This window comes from Arvicanthis niloticus, chromosome 1, assembly GCF_011762505.2.
Source record: "Arvicanthis niloticus isolate mArvNil1 chromosome 1, mArvNil1.pat.X, whole genome shotgun sequence".
Classification (NCBI taxonomy): domain Eukaryota; kingdom Metazoa; phylum Chordata; class Mammalia; order Rodentia; family Muridae; genus Arvicanthis; species Arvicanthis niloticus.
The window spans coordinates 139,587,925-139,601,025 of NC_047658.1; the positions used below are offsets into that span (position 1 = coordinate 139,587,925).

At 43.3% G+C, this 13,101-nt stretch overlaps 1 protein-coding gene across 12 annotated transcripts in view; it reads right to left on the reverse strand.

Moving 5' to 3' along the window:
- Sgms1 (sphingomyelin synthase 1) overlaps positions 1–13,101 on the reverse strand; it is a 247,928-nt gene that overhangs the window by 172,403 nt on the left and 62,424 nt on the right. The window contains exon 1 of one of the 12 annotated variants that reach the window (XM_076919097.1): positions 7,545–7,563. The exons of the other annotated variants lie outside the window; for them this stretch is intronic. The gene's annotated coding sequence lies outside the window, so the exon portion shown is untranslated. Of the gene's footprint in view, positions 1–7,544; positions 7,564–13,101 lie in introns of those variants that run through there. 12 annotated transcript variants of the gene reach the window in all.

Below are 13,101 nucleotides of genomic sequence, written 5' to 3' on the forward strand. Positions count from 1 at the left end.
GTGACACCCTCTTCTGGCATCCAAGGGTACCTGCACTCACATGCACATTCTCACACACAAATACACATGCTTACACAGAACTAAGAATAAGAAAATCAATCTTGGCCGGGCGGTGGTGGTGCACGCCTTTAATCCCAGCACTTGGGAGGCAGAGGCAGGCGGATTTCTGAGTTTGAAGACAGCCTGGTCTACAGAGTGAGTTCCAGGATAGCCAGGGCTATACAGAGAAACCCTGTCTCAAAAAAACCAAAAAAAAAAAATCTTGTTTGAGGCCAGCCTGGCCTACAGGACAGCCAAGGCTATACAGAGAAACCCTGTCTTGAGAAACCAAAAATAAAATAAAATAAATCTTTTTTAAAAAGTAAGAGATAATATAAGACCCTAAGTACATAAACATCCAGATGAAGAGACACTGTGCCTTCATCTGCTAAAAACAGAAAGAGTAGATACACTCTATATCACATGCCTATTTAGATAACCCAATGGACCAGAAACACTTTTGAGAGACCGACTCTAAGAAAGCTCAGGAAAGCACTGTGGTATATTACCCATGGCATTTTGGCAACACACAATGGATAGGCCATTTCTCAGAGTTTTTAAGCAGCACTTAAATATTCATAAATATCATTGCTTTCCATTCTTCACTCAAGAACTACTTCATGGTAGAGATTCTATTCTATACCTAGTAGAGCAGCCTACCAGAGGGCGGGGGACGTTCAATAACAGGGTGGTTTCTGACCAAAGACCTTAGAAGTGATACTTAATGGGGAAATTGAAGAAGAAATATTACTAAGAAAATAGAGACCGGAAAGGGGAAGTGTGGAGGCTATTTCAAAGGAACTGAAATCAAGTCACCATGGCTGAATGCAAGCAATGGAAAAGGGAGTGGAGGATGACCATGGGGATGTGTGAGTAACCAACAAATTACATGAGATTTTGAGGCTATAAAACTACTATTTCAACTAACGTGTAACTGTAATTGTTTCCAACTTCTATTTTTAATGATGGTTCCTTAAACGCGTTAACCTCCCTTTTAGCCCACCAACCACCAGAGGCAGTGGAAAAGAAAGGATAAAGGAGAAGTGGACCTGTTAAGAAAGGTTCTTTGGAACAAATCCCATTTTCATTGTCAGGAAATCAGCAGTTCAGTTCACAGGAGACAGCGGCGGCGGCTCGATCCACTCGGAAAAACTTCACAGACACACCAGCAGTCCGGTACAGTCAGGACAACAAACAGTAATCAGCAGCGGTGGCACTACCTACCAGAGACAGCTAGGCCTCAGCCTGGCTCAAGTCAGCAGGAGGGACCCAGAGGAACACCAGGAAAAGTTCTCAGCTGTGCCTCTCTCACGGAATTGAAAATCAGAGAAGACTGGAGCCTACCAAGCATTGCACAGCTGGCTCTAGAAGCAAGCCAAGCTCTGTCTGTCGAGTCCAATTCATAGTCCTCTAAACATCACGTGTCCTCTATGAGTCCTGCCTCAGCACGTACATCTGTCTCAGTTGACATCACTCTGCCAATCAGCCCAAGTCTGTGGAAGCAGCAAGAAGCTGAGGTACACCACCAGAAGTTTTTTCACAAGTGTCTCTCTATTAAGTCCCAACAAATGGAGCTCAACTATGCAGGTGAGGTGGACCAAAACATGTGCCTTTAGTGAAGAATCCTTTATCCCATGTCCTTTATGTGCTTGCTTAGCAGAACATCCTTTCACCTGTGTCTGCTTCAGGAAAACACTCCTTCATGTGTTTGCCTCAGGAAAACACCATCCAACACAACCGACTTTCCAAAGAACCCTTAAGTTTCCACTTCAAACATGTTGGGAAGTTTGGTACTGACTGAGATGGGTTTGGGATCAGAAGTTTGTTTTCTGTTGAGGTTGTGTGGTAGGGAAATCTGACTGTTGTCACTCAGGTAGCAAGACCTGGGAGTGGCAGCATTAGCAGGAACTGGTTAGTGTAAGAAGCTTTGAGGAGGTAGAATCCCCATGGACTTGCTTCAGTAGAGGGCAAAGGAGATGAAGGGATTGGAGCAGAGCAACGGGTGGTTCTCATGGAAGAGCTAGGACATCGGGGGAAACGGGACAAAGCGAGAATGCAGGATTTAGGAAAGAACTGAATTGAAAAACATCATGTTTCGGTCACAGAAAAAGATTAAAAATACAAGGTCTTTATTTTCTATCTTTTAGTCAAGTTTTATACTGGTGATACAGTATACACACAAGAGATCAACAGAATTCAACAGATATTATCATGGAAATTTCTCATTTTCTAAATGTCAGTACTTTTTCCAACTTTATTTTTATATCACAGCAACATAAATCAACAAATAATAAAACGCCCACTATTGACATCTTGGGGGATCTTTTAGGGGGTAGTGGTGTTGTTTGGTACTTGTTGTTTGTGTTGTTGTTGTTGTTGCTGTTGTTTTGAGACAGGATCTAGCTCAAGAAGACCTCACATCTGGGACCATCCTGCCATAGTGTAGTGGGATTATAGGATTACAGGCATGCTCCACCACACCTAGCTACTGAAAATTATATTTTAAAGACTATCACAGTGGCTGTCCTGATAAAATATGATACAAGCCACCACTTGTTGAAGACAGTATTTGCTGTACCTTTAAATCCTAAGGGAAGATATCCAGAGCTCAGGCTCTCCACTAACCTTGAACCACTGCAAACAGGTCCCTTGACTACGGGCACAGCAAACGCCTTACTCGGCTAACTGTGGCAGCTGGCCACACAGACTTTATACTAAAGCTCACAGGCATCTGTTCCAAGTTGCCACACTTCAGGCAATATGAGGGATGGGGCTAAGAGCCTTGAAAATAAAGATGCTGACCCTTGGATGAGCAACCTGCTCTAGGAGACGTTCAAAAGGAGGAAGTCACTTGTATCCAATTCAAACAAGAAAGCCAGGACAGAGCCATCAGAACTAGGATTAGACTCAACTGACAGGTTCAGCCACCGGAGTTTTCTCTCCAGGTAATATACAATCTCCTAGAAACAAGCCATGGGGCTCCTGGCAGCCCCTTCTACTCACAGGAAGTTCTGTTCTTGAGTTTCCATAGCTTAGGATCCAAGACTCTGTGCTAGAGGCACAGGCACAGAGTCAAGAAGGGAAATAAATAGGAAGCTTTTTCTGAGTACTAGAAATCAAGGACTGGCCTAAAGGTGAGGGGGAGAAAGAAGCAGGAAAGAAGACAAATTGTCCCTCTGACATACACCACAATCCTGTTTTGAAAAAGCTAAAGTCTGATGGTAATGCTTTCAGCAAAGTAGTGGGACCCAATATCTGAATATCAAGCTTGTTATTGGCATCCAGTGGCAAGGCAGCTACATCACTGACACACATGGAGAATGCCACCGAACGTCAGCACCAAGGAGGGCTTTATAACATTATAGGCAATGGCATGATGCCTATGCCTTGGCACACCCAAGATGGTATGTATTCCTTTGAGTTCCAAAGTTACCAGATTACAGGAGAGTGACCTCCTACAAGGACTTTACTAATGTCTTCTTCTCCAGACTTCCACAGGCAGGAGAATCAAAAAGAGGTGCCAGCCAGTCCCCAGGTTGGCAGTCCTGGCTGTGGGGGCCCCATGGGAGGAGCCCAGATGCCTTCTCTGTGTGTTCTTCTGTTCCTGAAGCTTTTCTTGCTGAATAAACAGCACCCGCAGCAACAGAACCAGGCACACAGCTTCTGCCATAAACCCACAGAGATGGGATTCTGAAAAGCAAATATAACCAGAGTCCCTGCTCAGAACACAGGGCACTGTTCTTCCACCCCTGTGCTCACTCTGAACTTCACAAAGCACGTGACTTCACCCTCATTTTACCCATTACAAGATTACTTGGACTTTCTCTCAAGTAAATGAATTGTTTATACTACAAATGAGCACAGCTATTCAGAAAGGAGCCTAGGAAATATTCTTGGTTGACAGGGCTGGGTTAGCACACAAACACAGCCACACCACTGTACTAAATCCTTCCTCACTAGGAGAGAGCTGATGTAGAATATGACACGGGAAAGCTGTTCTGTCCCTGTGGGCCCAAGTGCAGGAGGCACAGCACTTGGGACTGGCAGAGCTCCCATAGCCAAAGGACAACCTACTCTAGAGTCAATGGCTTGGTCCAAAAGTGTTCTAGTAATAAAAGAATAATTGTAAGTGTTCCAGGCAGAGCAGCAGTGCTTGCAGTTTTACAGATAGCTGAAAGCTCACTAACACATCTCCTCCAGTTACACCTCAAAGACCTGTGAAATGCAAATGGCAGCAGCCAACTCACACTTTTGCTCACTACACAACCAGGGCTCAATGGCCATCCCCTTCTGTTCTCTGGACTTCAGAGGCACCATACCTGTTTGATGCTAAAAAAAAAAAAAAATACCGGAAGACTTTAAAAGATCAACAAAAAGTAATTTTGAGTTTAACAGCAGGCAACTATAAAAATATAATTAGATTCGAGAAGTAGTAAGTAGGGATATCAGGAGTTCTCAAGGTCATGCTTAACGGAACATGGTAGGAGAGAGCTGACACCCACAAGTTATCTTCTGACCACAGGCACTGTGACCCAACACAGATAAATAGATAAGTGAAAATAAAAAGTGAAATGAAAATTTTAGGCTCCATTTATTTGGATTATGTGACTTTCTAAGTCAGACAGAGTAGGTACACCTTTCAATTCATACTCTCAAGAACAGGAGACTGTAACAAACTGAAACCACAGCGGGGCAGGGCACATACCTTAAAATGAGGTCCTTTTTTTGTTCAGGTTATTAGCGAACCGATGGCTTAGTCACAAATTCCTCTCTTGGCCTTGGGAAAGAACCTAATCTATGCACAAGTCATGAGCCATCACAGCCTCTTCTGAACTTTCTTTTTCACCGGTTCTCTGAGCACTGTTTCCACATTCAGCCTGGAAGCAGCTGCAAACTTTAATGCTTCTATGTGAACTGTAAAAGCAATCAGCCTTGGTCACACCCTGCCAATGGCAATTATGTAAGGGGGTATATTTTGGCCAGTTTCCAAATAAGTCGTGACACTCAAAATGTATTGGCCTGGTACTGAAGGTCAGCACTGGGGGGGGGGGGTCCCCAACCTTATCCCTTAATGCTCTTCCAACCCTAAGCTGCCCTCCAACCAAACCTCTACCATATCTATCTACACCAGAGACAGGAAAAAGACAGGGAAGAAAAAACAAAAGGTGTAGCCCAATGACTTCAGTTCATCTCACATGAAAGGAGAGAACCAACGCCAACAAATTGTCCTCTGACCTCCACATGGACATGTTACACATGGTGTGTAACATGCCTGTGATGGTTTGTATATGCTTAGCTCAGGGAGTGGCATTATTAGAAGGTGTGGCCCTGTCAGAGTGAGTGTGGTCTTGTTGGAGTAGGTGTGTCACTGTGGGTGTGGGCTTTAAGATCCCCTTCAGATGAAGATGTAGAATCAGCCCCTCCTGCGCCACACCGGCCTGGATGCGGCCATGTTCCCGCCTTGATGATAATGGACTGAATCTCCAAACCTATAAGGCAGCCCCAACCTTAAAAGATTAAACCTAAAAATTAAACTTATAAGAGTTGCCTTTGTCGTGGTGTCTGTTCACAGCAGTAAAACCCTAAGTAAAACAATGCCTAAATACACACACACACCACCACCACCACCACCAACAACAACAACAACAAAACTGAAAAATTATGGGGAACCTAGGAAGGGAAAAGAACTCTTCACTCCAGAGACCAGTTGCAAATCTCTCCTCAGCTAAGAATAAATGAATTCCAGTACAGCCAATAAAAGTTGCAATGCAGGCTGCCAGCTAGAGACAGTATCTCTTTTCTATAAAGGAATTTCAATAAAAATGTTAATTTTGCAATGCAACATGTATGACTTCCTCTTGTGCTTGCTGCACACACCCTGCCAATGGCAATTATGTAAGGGGGTATATTTTGGCCAGTTTCCAGACACGGCCCGTCACAGTGGGGAGAGTACTGAAGAAGGAGCACGGGGTACAAATGCTGCGTCTACAGCTACTCAGCCCTTCCTCCCTCCTTTTTTTTTTTTTTTTTTTTTTTTTTTTCTTTTGAGGCAAAGTTTCTCTGTGTAGCCCTGGCTATGCTGGTATTCACTCTGTAGACCAGTCTGGCCTCAAACTCAGAGATCTGCTTGCCTTTGCCTCCAGAACACTAAGATTAAAGGTGTACCCCACACCACCTGGGCCCTTCCTTCTTTCTATTCAGCCTGAGCCCCAATCCCATGGAATGATGCCTCTCACTTTTAGGATGGATTACACTACCTCCACTTAATAATCTAGAAAGTTCTGCACAGACATGCCCAGTGGTTTGTTTCTATGGGGACTTTAAATCCCGTTCAGTTGGCAGTCAAGATTATCGATCACATCATGCTTAAAGTTTAAGGAAGCATGTCCTTACTCCTCAAATGTGAACCAGAAATTATCTGGGAGCCTCAAATGGGCTACAAACTGTTTATAGAAAAAAAATTCCCTATATAAGGTTTGCACAACTTGTGGTTTTATCTTCTGCATTATAATCCTATCAGGCTATTACAGAGGAACTTAACACTGTCCTAAGAAGCAGCCTTACTCACGCCTTCACGTGACCACTACAGCTAGTACTAGACTTCAGGCCCTCAGAATTGTCAAAAAGCAAACTCATGATGCTCAAGCTGCTGAGTCCTGATAATTTGTTACAGCATCCACACGGCCATGACTTACACTTACTACAGAGTCCTAACCCACCTCTATAACAACTGCCCCTGAAGGCAAGTGGTGAATAGCTTCTCCTATTCGAGGCCCCTTGTGTTTCGCAGCTTGTAAAATATAATGGCCAGCAAGTCAGTAACGGCAACACTCAGTCCAGCTGTGCTAGCCACGGCCACAAACTAGAAGCATTTGACAGAAAGCGAAACACACACAGCTGGGACGCACAGAAGCCCTCATTAAATATTCTTCAATGAAGTCAGATTACCCTTGTCCTCAATAAAGTCTCCATTAACCTTGCTTGCTGAGGTTTCACCATCCACTTAAAAGAGTATCCTAACTGATGACGAAACGCCCTGGAACTGGACTCAGCCAGCAAGATTTAAGTGTCATTGACTCGTTAACCACACGGCCTTGGTCGAGCTGTTTGTCCTCTCTATGACTCAGGAATCTTATCTGGAAGACAGAACCATGTTTAATGATGTTTACATACTTGCTCTATAAATTAAACGTGGAGATAGAGTTCCTCCCACGTATCTGAAATGAATCAGTAGCCAATGAGTGAAAATTCAACACATGGAAATAATTATTTCATGATCACTCCTGCTCAGGAGGCTGGATCCACTTTCACCTCAAGCTAAGCCTCGTTCTTTGATCTTCACATTCACAAACTACAAATATTTAACTAGCTGGACCCTGAAAATGACCTCGACAGAGAAAGGCAGGTGGAAAAGCTCCAGGTTAGGCCTCTGGGCCATTGCTTTTGGTGTCTGGATAAATGATGAGAGTTAATAGTTCTAAGACATGTGCTCACTGCTGTGTTACCTTCGTGGCACTCATTACAAGGTGTAGAGTTTCTGTTCTTGCACGAGGTCTCCTGTACTCATGCTCACCTGGACCAACCGAAGCAAACCGCCACCGCAGTCCATCTAACTGTGAGCTACTGCAGCTCCACCTGGAAGCCTTTGTCTTCTCAGTTAGCTGTGCTCTCAGCAGCGAATCAAACCGTTCTGGGAAAGCTCAGTGCAGCGGGAGCACAGTGACGCAGGAGTGGCTCCACAACAGTCACCAGTTGCCACCACCCCCAAGCGCCACCTGCTGCCACATCTGATATCACAGCTTACACTAATGATTCAGAAGGCGGAGTGCATCACACCCTAGAGCAGATGTCAACTCACCTTATGACCATACATCTGGAGAGACATCAGACTTGATTCCTAATGCCTTCCGGAGGGACCTTTTGCAGGGGAGTGGATGGGGGGGGGGGGGGGTTGGCACGTGCCAGTAATGCCAGGACTTGAGAGACAGAAGATGGAGAATAAAGAATTTAACGCCAACCTGTACTCCATAGCAAAACTGACTTAAAACAACAACACAAGGACTGGGATATAACTCAATAATTGATTGAGCAAGTGTTTGCCTAATATGTCAAGGCTTTGAATTGAGTGGCTCCGAGAGACAGACAGACAGACAGACAGACAGACTAGCCCCCAGCTATATTATCTTAGGCACCAATACCAACTTCCAGCAGAAATAAACCCAATTAAAGGAACTGGGCAAGAAAACAAATAAGCCCGATGCTGGCTACATTTAAAAACAAAACAAATAAAAAAAAAAAAAAACAGAGCAGTAATAACATTCCCTTGCCAGGGACAAATAGATGGAGATTCAAATAGCCCAGCGTCAGCAAATACACATAATAGGCTTTCCTGGTCTATAGAGACCATGGTGAGACACATCAAAATCCTAATAGAGTCTCCCTGTTCAGAAAAGAAAGCTCAAGCTAATGAAAAGCTTAACGATTTCTAAGAAGCATCTCCTTTTAATTGTTATTTTTGAAGTACAGGCTAAATATCCAAGTGCTAGTAGAGCCACTCTGTAGCTGGGAAGAAGAAAAGTCAGAGAGCTGAGAGGGCGGCAAGCAAGCACGTGCGCGCGCGCACACACTCACACACACCATTAGGTTCACATCTTCTGGTTACTAAATGTAAAGTTAGAACACAGAATGTTAATGCAGATAACTGGGTCTTGGATACCTCTAGCTAAATAGAAAAACAAAACAATCTTGCAAAATGGGACCACAAAGGACATGACCACCACCATTTTCCTCCCCAAAATCCTGAGCTTCCCATGTAGCAGGTAAGAAGCAACAGGACAAAAGCAATGCTTCCAAGGGAAGGAAAGCGCTGGCATCAGCAGGAACCTCACAGACTCCAACTCTTGAGTTTATAAATTGCAATGCCTCTAGATATTTGCTGAAAAAACATCCAAGTTACTAACTTAAAATTCAGGGAGTTGAGTCATAGTCTACCTACTTCTAAAACACACTTGAAATGCAGTCGGCTCAGAGTCTAATGCAGACCACCATCTCCCCAGGTTCAAGGTCTTAAAAGAGATGGGGCAAAACCTGGCTCCCAGATAAGATGTTTATTATCCACGTTCCTGAGAAGATGCTAATGCAGGGCCCTTGAGGAGTACGGAGAGCATGCCCTCGAGGCCTCTGTTCCAAGCCTATCCTTCTGTACAAGAGAAGCATTTGAAAAGAGGAAGACCAATGAACTTCATATTTAAAACACTAATTCTATTAGTGACTTAAGACCCTGAAAAGCTAGTTAAGTATTCAGATCTTCAGTAATTCCAATCTGATTCCCAGATACAGAAAAAATGTCTCCATCTAAAGATATACACTCCCTAGAGGCCAAGGCCTGCCTTCCTGGCTAGCTTTTAAAACACTTTAGGAAATTTGACCTCAAAGTAAAATCAGCAATTTAGTGGTGGAGGGGAGTTAGATTAGCCTCTGAGAAAACATCCTGTAGACCAACACACATTCAGAAATAAATTGATCTCTTTTCCTATTAATACATAGTTTCTAAAACGCTGAAGCATTTCCCATAATTCCTTAACTTAGTTGCATGGAAAGAATATCTCTTATTGCCAAGTTAGATTGTTCCAGATTGTTCCCTTTCACTCTCTCCTTCATTCCCAAACATTAGCACACTGATCTTGATTCTTCTAGCCCTTGGTTTGGGTTTTCATTAAACCCCAGGGGCCTGTGACAATGGCCTACTAATTACTTCTCCGTCACCCAGAATCACCCTCTCCCACATAACAAACTCCCTGAGTAGCCTCACTCACTCACTGACTGGATTCACTCAGCCCGTATTTCCAGAGTTTCTACCATGTAACAGGTACTGCTCCAGGCCAGAAAACAAAGCAGTGTGTACTGTCACACGGCGCAGAAGCACCCCACAGTGGTTAGTCAGGCATTAGGCCTGAGCCACAGGAGGAAGCAGGAAGGGACTAGGCAGGCTTCAGAGCTGTACTTCATTAAAGGCAGTCAGCAAAGTCTCATTCTAGATAGGAAAAAAGAGGGGACCAACACGCCAGGGGATATGTATTCCAGGTAAGATGTTCCAGGTGTCCACAGGAATTCAGGGCCCAGGATGCAGCTATCAGAGGTGACAGGAGAGAGACCTCAAAGGAGCACATAGACATAGTCACAGCTGTGACGTTCACTTGAAATGAAGCCAAAATGGTGTTTCTCTAGATTCAGTAATTCCTTCCAGAAATTCCCAAGGAAACTAAAAGGTTTTAAGAATATTGAGAGAGAGAAAAAAAGTCAAGAAATACAGAGATGAGCATTAGAATTTACCCTCCTGTTTGCTCGGCGATCAACACAGGGCCCACTGGCATCATGCTCAAATCTACTGCAGGGAATGCTCGTTTTCTGGGGTAAGGGTCGATGCATCTAAGAACTGAGACAAGATCGTGAAGACAAGTGTCCCCAGTGTCACCAGTTCTCCAGTGGCTACTGTGCTTCTAAGTGTGTTCTGTCATCTTGCCTGCTGCTAGCTGGGAGTCAAGTCTGAGCGAAGTTAATATTAATAAGCTAAGTGTGGGATTGCAGGGCTGTTGATTTTGCTTGAGTGTTCAAATACAAACAGGGTTCAAACACTACTGGGTATAATCGAGAGGCATTTTCCAATTGACTATTCACTAGAGGGTACTGTTCTTTGAAAATGGTTTTGAAGTTAATTATTAAAAATGTTTTCGGCATCTGCAAGAAGAAGCATGAAAGAGTTCAATGAATGATGGTTTTCAAAACAGAGCTGGCCTTTTGAAAGAACTGATTTAAATCATGGAATTAAGAAACATCAATAGCAGTCATTTGGAAGTGTAGAAAAACAAGTCTTCAGCATCTTTTTATTTAAAAAAAAAAATAGTTGTTACTCAAAAACAAGAACAATGACCCACTACTCTTAATATTTAAGTGATGGTGGTTATTTACATGAGGCAGGGAAAAATGACCATTTTACTGTGGTAAAAAAGAAAACCTTGATTACTACAAATTTTAGTAAAATGTTCCTAAGGAAAAAAACATGCTTTATTTGAAGCTAAACATAAAACTGTGCACATTTTGTTATAGAAACTGGACCCTGATCTAAAAATCTGAACTAGCAAAAGGAAATAAATCCCAACATAGCTAAGCTAAAGCAGACAGCACAGAGCAGCAGACAGCACAGAGCAGCAGACAGCACAGAGCAGCAGCCTTTCCAGTGTGGAGCCGGAAGTGAACTTACAGGAACTTGAGGAACCCAAATGTTCTGTACCAGGCACTGAGACCACCTGCCCTGAGGCTTCCCCTTCTATCTCCAACTCCTGAAAGACACTCCAGGAGCATTGCTAACAGTTCACCAGAAATAGTTAAAAACAGAAAGGCGCTATGGTTCCACCAGTAATTGAAATAAACAGCAAGCATGGGACACAATTTCAATGTCTGTTTCTCACACAGTCATCCTAATAGGTACCCTTGACACTGCCTCTCACTTTAAAAATGAAGGAACAAATGGAGGCACAGAGAGGTAAAGCTGTCACACAGCATCCAAGTGATGTAGCTCTAGGTCCCAGCTGTCAGCAAAACCCTTTCCTGCCTCTATGCTTTAGGACTCTAGGATTTCACAGTGTTGCTAGCAATTAATTATGTATTAATATTCAGTGAACTCTCATTACTTGATTACTGTTTTTATAATCAGTTTTTGAATTTTAAGGATATCCCACTTAGAGGCACCACATGAACACTCACCCCTATTTGTGGCATCTGATTCTATCACCATCACGAAAAGTGACCAAGCTGCCCCTAACTACTTAAAAGGCATGCCTATAATACCCCAGGTAAACAGCTTGGACTAAGCCGCACACTGATGCAGAATGATGCCTGGCATCTTTTCTTAGTTAAAGAGGAGCTGGGTTCTGTTTGGTGTCAGTGGTGTGGATTTCAAAGGCCTCAGACCTAACACTACTCACTGCATCTCACTGATCTGGAAGTCATTCAAGACTACCCACTAGAGATCCATTCTGACCACATCTGGAAGAAAGAGACCACAAAGCTAAGGAAAACATAAATATGCCTTAGGGTACCCATTCCACATCAAAGATCTGGTGCTAACACTGTTTAAGGGCCAGCCAAAGAAGACCCATAAAATGTGGTTTTATTTGGGATAATGCATTAGTTCAACTTACTTGTTTTTATAAGCAGTGTTAGTACTCAAATCACCAACAATTAAACCATCAGCCCGATTCCATCCAGGGAAGCTGCCTCCCCCATCTATCATCGTCCATCTGCTCCCAGGGACGGCCAGGGCAGTCCCAGACAACAGAAACATGCCCAGGAAGCTTAGCCTTAGCAATGTGGACCACATCTTTGAACCAAGAAACCCACCAGAGATATGTTCTAGTTAAACCATTTTTGTGGCAGAGAATTTGAGCTTTAAAAAGAAATCAATGCCTTCTTAGATGCTGCCCAGAGATCTGCATACAGAGTGCTAACCTATTCTCAGTGCCTATCAACAGTGTCAAGTAGGGTTCCCCGGCAGCAGTTACCTGAGCCAGTCTACTGGGCACAGGAAACACTCCTACAGACAGAACTTAGGAGTCTTACACAGTGAGCTCCAGGAAAATGTCCACAGAGTGACGTGGATGTTTACCAGGCACGTGGGGAAAAAAATTTTTTTAAATATACAATTTATGTTATACGTTTGAAAAAACAAAATCCATTCTCTCTTATATAAAATTATCAGGAACTTCAGTTCAATTATATAAACAGCAGAAAACATTTGACACCTTCTACTCAAACACAGGAAAGGAAGTTTTATCAACATGGGAAAAGGGAAACAAAGCAGGTATAAAAAGTTTAACATGCCTGGGGTTCTCAGTGGGAATTTTCACTCCACGATGTCAATGCTGCATAGATGTGCTTAGTCACAAACATGTACACATGTGTACATAGGCATCATTGGGTTTGGTTTGGGATTTGTTAGTTTTGTTGTTGTTGTTGTTATTGTTGTTGATGATGATGATTCTAACAAAACTGCCAGATGTTAAT